Source organism: Oryctolagus cuniculus, chromosome 12 (genome assembly GCF_964237555.1).
Source record: "Oryctolagus cuniculus chromosome 12, mOryCun1.1, whole genome shotgun sequence".
NCBI lineage: Eukaryota > Metazoa > Chordata > Mammalia > Lagomorpha > Leporidae > Oryctolagus > Oryctolagus cuniculus.
In genome coordinates this window covers 22,093,709-22,101,614 of record NC_091443.1, presented here as the reverse complement: position 1 = coordinate 22,101,614, position 7,906 = coordinate 22,093,709, and positions in this window count along the sequence as shown.

The following is a 7,906-nucleotide window of genomic DNA, read 5'->3' as shown; positions in this document are numbered from 1 at the left end:
ACAGGCACGTACCACCAGCCTGTGTGACATTAACATAAGGAAGAGCATTAGCTATGATCCATCTCATCTTTGCAAAAACACACCTGATTATTCCACAAGGACTCTACTTTGTGGAACCTACAGACTGTGTCTGTTTTCATCTATTTTAATTCGTTTTTATTTACTTATTTTTATCCACTTGAAAGGCAGAGGTACAGAGAGAGAGAGAGAGAGAGAGAGAGAGAGAGATCTATCCACTGGTTCACTCCCCAAATGGTAGCAATGATGGGCACTGGGTCAGGCTGAAGCCAGGAGCTAGGAGCTTCTTCCAGGTCTCCCACGTGGGTGGCAGGGGCCCAAGCACTTGGACCATCCTCTGCTGCTTTCCCAGGTGCATTAGCAGGGAGCTGGATTGGAAGTGGAGCAGCCAGGACTTGAACCAGCACCCATATGGGATGAATGCTGGCAACTCAGGTGGAGGCTTAGCCTGCTATACCACAAGAACAAGCCCAATACTTGCTTGCTTGCCTTTTCTAAAGATTTATTTATCTATTTGAGAGTCAGAGTTTCAGAGAGAGGGAGAGATCTTCCAGCCGGGACACAAACCAGCACCCATATGGGATGTGGGTGTTGCAGGCAGCGGCTTTACCCACTAGGCCACAATGCCAGCCCCCAGCACGTGTCTGTTTAACAGTAGTGAGTCTGACTTTGCTTACTCTGAACAGCAGGGACAGTTGCTTGCGCGTGAATCTTACTGGAGAGAAATGAGAAAGTGAATTTAATTTTCAGTCCATTTTGAGGGCCGGTAAAACAGATAAAAGAATCCTCTTCAACTGATTTACCACCTGGCACACTGCAGCTTCCGGTTGCCGAGGTGAAGCTAAGAAGGATGACGTGGCAGGACACAAAGGCATCGGCTGAGCCAAAGTGGCCGGCATCTAGAACTATGTTAATTATCTGATGCTGAAAACCCGGAAGGGATTAGAGGGATTCCCAGGCCGTTTGCTGAAACCTTCCTCGGTGCCAGGCCCGTGGGGAGGGCGCCCAGCTCGGAGCGCATTCCGACACCAGCAAAGGGCTTCTCTCTGCACCCTAAGGCCCCGCAGGATCTAAAGCACTTCTCAGAGAGATCGTCCGCATGATCAAGGCATTGATTATACCTGTGTCTTTCAGCACAGGTAGGAATGTATTTCAGATAAGACAATTCCACGTTTGAAAAGTGATCCACGGCCTTTCAAGTCAAAGACATGTCTACGGAAACACTCTCGGGAATAAAGCCGCTAAGAAGCGGAAAGGCTTTTCATGTACAGAGCCCCTCATTCATGGGACGGCCTGGAAAAATGCTGCTGTGCTGGCCGTCTCTGGACAATGCCGAAAAGAGGCATGTTTGCCTGGGACCCAGAGGAGGAAGGAGGGCACGGAAAATGCCTGTGCCCCAGCCTTCTGGCACAGCCTCTGCGGTGTGAAGTGTGTTTGCAGAAGGCGGGGCAGGCACCGTGCAGAACCAGGAGGTGACCGAGTGGCATCTGGGGCATCCCTCAACCTGCACTTGTTTCTCAAGCTCAGAGTAAAAACCATGATTCCTCTTTTGCCCGATTCACCAGTCTTTAGGAGACTCCGACAAGAAAATACACTCAAAGGCTTGCACTTTTTAGAGCATTTTTCAAAGACAAGGGGTTATTAATAGTCTAAAAGGAGGTGCCAGCTACAAAAAAATCAACAGCAAATACTTGGCACTTAAATCCTAAAGTGTGCACCTGAATCAAAACACTACCTGGACAGTCAGTGAGAAGGAGAGAAAGTATTTAACCCTTGAATCTGTTTTCTCTGAGTACCCATGATCCTCCTAAAGTTCTATCATGTTTAATAGACCAAAAGACAATCTAGGATAATCACAAATAATTTGGCCTAATAAAAGCTAAAAATCAAAGTGAGACTTCTGAAAGAATGCCTCTATAATTTATTTTGTCAGTTTTTAATCTGGCTATATGGAAATCCTAGCTTCTGGCTTTTTTTTTTTTTTTTTTTTTTTTTTTTTTTGGTGGGATGGGGATGGTGCTGTCAGGTTGCCAGGACTGATGGTCACATTTTACAGCCCAGAAGAGTGGAGACCAGCGGGAACTGAGGCTCGCCACCTCAACACGGACAGACTGACTTGGCAAAATAATCCCAAGGAAACACCTACCAGGGATGGTCCATCCGCCAGCAGCCCACAGCCTCTGCCAGATTCAGAAGAGGAGAGAAAACACTTCCTGCAAACTCAGGCCACTCTTCAGACTCGCCCAGTACCCTACATGAACACAGTGACTGGGCAACACTGCCTTCCAGTGGCAACAATCGGTCTTAGGACTCCGACCCCACACAGGATCCACCGCGCTGCAGCCCAGCGCGTCCGTTTGCCCTGAGGCTCAAGGAATCACCAAAAGATGATTTTCAAGCCTTGGTGTCGGCGCTCATTAACATTCCACACATTGGTAATGGCCTTTCTTAGCCTTTGTTGACGAGGTTGAGAACGCCCACCTCCTCTGTGTAGGTGAGAATCCCGCTCAGAAGACAACGGCACAGATAATTCTGTGAACTCGCCTGAGTGCAGTGACCCTGTGTTTCACCCTCAAAAGCCTGTTCCGTAGCCACCGGTTCTGGATAGCACCAAAGCTTTGCCAAGAGGTTGTTCAAAGGTGTTTATGAACTCAGAAAAATCCCAGCTTTTCATGATTAACATCAGTCCACTCATTCCTTTCTTACATTTCTTTTAATTCTGCATACTGGGGCCAGCACCATGGCACAGTGTGTCGCTCCCCCTCTTCATGGAGGAACGACACAGGACCCTGCGCTGTTCTTTCGTCTGCTCGGCCCTCCCCGGGTTTGTTGCTGGTTCTTCCCCGGTTGGCTACTGTCCCTTCCACCTCCGTGGAAGGGCGGTTCCCCCTGCCACATTCCCCACTTCCGCGGGGGAGCGGCACACCGCCAGCCGGCTCTCTCGGGGGCTGCACAGGTGTTCCCCTTAGATGTTCCTGGTGCATGCCGTCTCTCTCCTCCTTTATAGTCCTCCTCCGCCAATCCTAACTCGGCTGCCCACACGCCGAGTACGCTGCTCTCCTCCAATCAGGAGCAGGTCCTGCTGCCTATTGGTTGAACTGGAGGCAGCTGTGCAGAAGCCGTCTCTCCCTTCTCAGCACCATATTGTGGGAGAGCAGATGCATAGAATAAGTCTTAATTCCAGTAACTCAGTCCAGTCCGGGTTGCTCCCCACACAGTGGGTTAAGGCCCCTGCTTGCAGCACCAGCATCCCATTCAGGCACCAGTTTGAGTCCCAGCAGCTCCACTACTGGTCCAGCTCCCTGCTAATGCACCTGGGAAAGCAGCAGAAGATGCGCCAAGTGCTTGGGTCCCTGCACCCATGTGGGAGACCCAGAGGAAGCTCCTGGCTCCTGGCTTCGGCTTAGCCCACAACCCCAGTCATTGTGACCATTTGGGGTGTAAACCAGCAGATGAACCACCTCTCTCTCTCTGTCTCTACCTCTCTCTGTAACTCTTTCAAATAAATAAATCTTAAAAAAAAAATCTCCAAACTCCAGTGTTCAGGGCATTCTAGACACTGGAGGAATGATCATTGTATTGTACTTCTTTTGAAGTCACTGGTAACCAGGAAATGTCCTTCCCACTTTAAGTCTCTTAGCCCAAAAATATCTTCTCTTTTTATTCCCCACCCTGAATCTCCCATTTGAAACCCCACAATGATTTGACGGGATTTGTCCCCATTCTTTTTATCTGTGGCTAAATGGGCACCTTCCCCATCTGACTCACGGCAAAGCTTCCGTCTCTTGGATTCCATTTCTCTAGATTCTGCCTGAGCGGCTGCTGCTACAGGAATTTCTCCAGAATGTATGTTTCTAAGAGGTCTGAGGCTAGTTACACTAGAAACAGCCAGGGCTTCTCTCCAAAGGCCTGGCTGGCAGTGTTAGAACAGCAATGCCAGCATTGTACAGGTCTCATATATCTGAGACTATCAAAGTACTTCATGAAAGTTTCTCTCTGATAATCCCAACACCCTTGAGAGAAAGGCAAGCAGTCCCATATATCAACAGGCGGGGGAAATCAAGACATACAGATGTTTCATAAATGTCTCATAACAGAGAATTGGCCAAAATGCAATCTGTCACTCTGTGGCATACTACACAACCATTAAAATAGTGACCCGGATAGGCATATATTGAGGTGGAAAGATGGTTGCAATACACTATTAAGGAGACAAACAGCAAGTTACCAGACTGAATGTGCAATCTGATATTTCAATAAATGTGTGTGATTGCACACACGCACACAGAAGCACACAGATCTAAAGCTATTTGCCTCCACACAAACTCCACCTGCCCCACTCATCCCCTCTCAGCTTACACTGGACACGGCTGAGCGTGGAGTTGGGAGGGGGTGCTCACAAGAGGCTCCCCTGCTCGCTGCAGGTGCAACAGCTGTAGCCACTGCCTGCCTGGCCCCCATTTCCAGCCTGCAGCCCAGCGGCCACTCCTTGCATACTCAGCAAAATGGATGCTTTAGGTGGTTTCTCTTTCTTTCTGTTGATTTGTGTTTTCTACCTTTTCATCAAAGACAAGACATTCCATGTGCTTGTTTTTAACTTATTTAAAGAGATTGTATTTCCTTTATTACCTTGAAGCAGAGCTCTTTGAAAACACTATGACACAAAACCTAGAAGCCATAAATAAATCTGATAACTCAACGACACAAAAATAACATTTTATGGAGTGAAAAATCTTTCTTAAGCAAAGTAGAAAATGACAAACTAAAACTATACACACAACATGTTTCTCAGAAACCCCATCTATTCTCCCTAATATCATCAGGTTCTGAGCAACAGCCTGATAGAAAAATAGGCAATGATTTGTCTAGACGGCTCAAATAGGAGGAATTCAGTGTAAATTTATAGGGATATGTTATTTCTTTAATTTATCAGATTGGTAAAGATTCAGAAAATGTGATTGCACGTTCTATGTGATGGAAGCTTAAGTTGGTACAATTTAGAGTCTGGATGTCTGAATAAGGGCCTCACAAATAGAGCCACCTGCCTGTGAATGTGCTACCTTCACGTGGCAAAGGGGACCTTGTCGATGTGATTAGAGCTACGGATCTTGAAATTAGGCCGGGAGCCTGGACTGCGCAGGTGAGCCCACTCTGCTGCTCATGGCCTGTACCAAAGGGAGGCAGGAGTGACAGGGTCAGAGGGTGAGATGACAAAACATGAGTCAAAAAAGACAGATTCGAAGATGCTACAGTGCTGGCCTCGAAGCAGCAGAAAGGAGGCCCAGCTAAGGAATCCGGGCAGCTTCTAGGAGCCGAGAAAGGCAGTGCCCTGCAGATATCTTGATTTTCGGACTTCCGACCTCCAAACTGAAAGATAAGAATATTAGGTCGTTTGAAGCCACCGCACATTTGTGGTAAATTTGTCACAGCAACCATAGGAAACTAAGACAGAGACCTTTGGCAAACCATGAAGGCACGCGGATTTATATTGATATCTCTGGCCAACAGCTCTGTATCTAGGAATTTAATCTAAGATCTAGTCACAGGAATACAAATGGATGCTCATACCATGTTGTTGTTCATAACAGCAGACTTTTGGAACCAAGAACCAAACTCGTTTGCCAAGATAAATAGATAAAGTTCCTTCCAAAGGAGGCTGATTAAACAATCTACGAAACACACACTGTCCTATCATGTAATAGCACACAAAGAACGGGAAAGTGCTTTGTACCATGATACAACAAGCTCCCCAAGGAACTGCAAGTGAGACAAGGTGGAGGCTCTAGTACAGAAAGTACAGTGGATCCGGAATGCCAACAGCTGTGTAGAGCCAAGGAGGAAGGGGGATATATGTTGATTTGTGTATGTGAACATAAATATTTCTGAAAGAATAAATAACAAACTCACAGTAAATGTTGCCATTGGGGAAGAGAGCAGGAGGCCTGGACAAGAGAAGGAAGGGGAAGGGAGACTTCTTACTTTCTACCTCTTCTGTTTTGCTGGAATCTACATAAGTGATATGAACAGTCCACCTATGCAAAACTCAAAGAAAAAGATTATAAATTAAATGGCAAAGAGCAGTGTGCCCCGGGGCCACCCACCACACCAGCACACCATCATCACCAGTGAGTATCTGAAAAATGCTTCACTATTTTTGACATTGGCCATGCCAAGCATTCCAGTCATGGAAAACATGGAGATGAACTTGGGGCACTTGTCTGTGGCCTGAGGAGCAGGAGAGAGCGATGTCAAGGGCAGGTAGGTATGGGTGAGGTCTGCAATGTGCTAGAACACAGCTAAGCTCATTCAGTCTCCAGATGGAATCTACAGTTGCTTAAGTGATAGTGAGAACTCTCTGGAAGTCCTGTAGGAGACCTGTGTCCATCACAGAAACTCCAGAGCTAGGGTTGCCAGATTCAACAAATGAGACTACTGGATGCCCAATTAAACTTGACTTTCAGATAAACAACAGTTAATTAAGAACGTGAAAGTATTTGCATTTGATCTGAAATTCAGGTTTAACTGGGTGTCCTGTATTTTATTTGGCAACTGTACATCCGAAAGCTGGCCGGCCTGTGATGAGGGGCTGTGGAGCAGCTGTGGACCTCCGGAGAGGACACCATGGGTGTGGCCTTCATGTGACAGTGGCCTCGGGGCTCCCTGTCAGATTCTGAACGTATCCTCTTACCAGGAGGAACAGAGCGCTGAGGTGTGCCTGGTTAGGAATCGCCTCGCCAAGTTCCACAGCTCTATGTTAAGAAGTCGCCCCAGGAGCTCACGTCTGGCCTTGGAGTTTCTTCTGAAGATAGCATGTAGAATGTTCTAGAAGCTTGAAATGGGGGTGGGGGTCGGGAGTGTAGAGAAGCCCAGAGAAATGTTCTCCCAGCTCAGGTAATAAACGTATTCTTTCCCCCCAAATACCGTTAAAGATGTTTTTAGGAAAAAAAAAAAGTCTTTAAAAAAACCCTTTAAGCTGACCTCCTGCCAAAGTACACATCAATTATCCAGCTTCAGTCGGCGGATGCTCGAGGAGAGGCGGATAACGTTACACCCAGCTGGGCACTTTGTAGTGAGCACAAATGTAATATAAAGCGCAGCAGAGTTCGGCAAGTGTCTGTCTGGATTTTCAGTTTTCATTAGTGCTATAATTAAAACCACATTTTCAGCTCTATTACCTGTAACAAGAAAGGAATGAGAAATGAGGCTGTCCAGGTCAGGCTCTCCGGCTATTCATACTGAGGCTCTGCAGGCCACGAGCTGTTGGGTTTGGTGTAAACCAGAGCGCGCGGCCCGGTGTCACACTCCGACCCACGCTGTGTGGCGCGCACGGCACGCTTATGAGGTCACTTCCTTCGCGTGGCCACTGGACCACGGGTGACTACAGCGCACGCACCGGGGCTGAGGGCAGACGTGTGGTCAGGTAAATCCACCCCGAGCGGAGCTGCAGCTGGAGAAGGTGCCTGGAGTCCTGGAGGGCTCCCTCCTCCCACGGGGACCTGAGCCCTTCCACATCCTGCCCCGCAGGCAGCCCTCGCCACCCCCACTAGGGACAAGCATCCTAACAAATCTCCAGGCCATCACCTGCCTGCCTGGATTCCAAACTGCAGGAGAGCGCGGGCAGGGGATGTCAAGGTCAACCCAGCCCAGCCAGTGCCAGCCCACTCCTCGCCCCCTTGCTGTTCCACAGAGCCCCTGGCTGTCTCCTCCATCCTGGCCAGAGTTGCCCCACTTCTGCGTCCCCGTCCCTCCTCCTGCCACCATCACCCCTCGCAGTGTTCCCATGGAGCAGCCCACCACGGTCGGCCCTCCCCACAAACCCTCCGTAGCTCCCGGCTCCCCCAGTGTAGATGGGGCCCTGCCAATGGCCCTCCAGGCCCCACTCTCCATG